This window comes from Carlito syrichta, unplaced genomic scaffold (genome assembly GCF_000164805.1).
Source record: "Carlito syrichta isolate Samal-C Ts95f unplaced genomic scaffold, Tarsius_syrichta-2.0.1 Scaffold259827, whole genome shotgun sequence".
NCBI lineage: Eukaryota > Metazoa > Chordata > Mammalia > Primates > Tarsiidae > Carlito > Carlito syrichta.
The window spans coordinates 1-1,477 of record NW_007203923.1 but is presented as its reverse complement, the minus strand read 5'-3'; the positions used below and the strand labels follow the sequence as shown (position 1 = coordinate 1,477).

Here is a 1,477-nt window from a genome sequence, read left to right as displayed (position 1 = left end):
CAGTGTCATTTGATTGCAGCGGGATAGATGAGAAGAGAGTACAGCTAGCTATTATGTTGGTTCCTGAGTAGTGCTACTTCACTATTTTTACTTTTCTAAACCTTGATAGCTCCGATTTTCATGGAAATAATGTCTCTAGAGTAATGCTGGGTGGCAGAAGGTTGTAAGCAGCTTTCGTGTGATGCAGGCATATGTGTGGATAATTCTTTTGTTTTCCATTTTCTTCCTTTAAAGGACAGCTGCAAATGGATATTTTTTAAAGGATATATCCATATAGTATGCCTCGGGAATGCAAAACGTTATATTTGGAGCTAGGTTTTTCAGGGTTTTGGTTGCAATTAATAAATATTTATTCATCAACTTACTCTCTGTTGTAAATTGGCCAAAGGAAACCTGACTGTGGACTCCGGTTCTTCCTAGAGACTGTGTAGGTCTAAGGTTATTCAAAGAATTACCCAAACATGGACCAAATCATAAAATTTATATCAACAATATGAATGACAAAATTAAAAAAGAAGAATTGAAGAGCTCTCTCTATGCCCTGTTTTCACAGTTTGGCCATGTGGTGGATATTGCGGCTTTAAAGACCATGAAAATAAGGGGGCAGGCCTTTGTCATATTTAAGGAACTGGGCTCATCCACAAATGCTTTGAGGCAGTTACAAGGATTTCCATTTTATGGTAAACCAATGCGAATTCAGTATGCAAAAACAGATTCTGATATAATATCTAAAATGCTGGACACTTTGATGACACAGATAAGAAAAAAGCTAAAACTGTGAACAGACTGCAACAACTGCAAACAAAAAGCCTGGTCAGGGAATGCCAAATTCAGCTAATACCCAAGGAAATGCAAAACCAAATCCCCAAGTTCCCTGATTACCCTCCAAACTATATTTTATTCCTTAATAACTTACCAGAAGGGACTAATGAGATGATGTTATCCATACTGTTTAATCAGTTCCCTGGTTTCAAGGAAGTACATTAGGTACCTGGGAGGCATGACATTGCCTTTGCTGAATTTGAAAATGATGAAAAGGCTGGTACTGCCAGGGATGCTTTACAAGGATTCAAAATCACACAATCCCATGCAATGAGGATCACCTATGCCAAGAAATAACATCTGGGGCAGTCATCTTTAAAAGACTTGGTGTCATTTACAGTGTTTGTTTTGATAACATTCGGTCAGGTCATTTTAATAGTTGGAGGTAGAGGGGAGTGAAAGTGAAATTTTTCTGAAGGACATACATTATCTAGCATTTCTTTACCTATAGTGAACTATGAAATATGAAGGCCTTAATTTTATACAATAAACTATTATCTGTTTAAAAAAAAAAAAGGAAACCAGACTGTGCAGAGAGAGGGTGTGTGGTTGGGTGTAGAGGGGGGGACAAGGATGTGTTTTGGTTTTCACTATGTAAAGATTGTAATACTGTAAGTGTAGTCATTTCTAAAACATTGGAGTAACTACATTATGC

General features: G+C 37.2%; 1 pseudogene; it reads left to right on the top strand.

Annotated features, from left to right (window-relative positions):
* The first annotated feature begins 420 nt into the window (after positions 1 to 420).
* Positions 421 to 1,119, top strand: LOC103253979 (annotated as a pseudogene).
* The last annotated feature ends 358 nt before the right edge of the window (positions 1,120 to 1,477 follow it).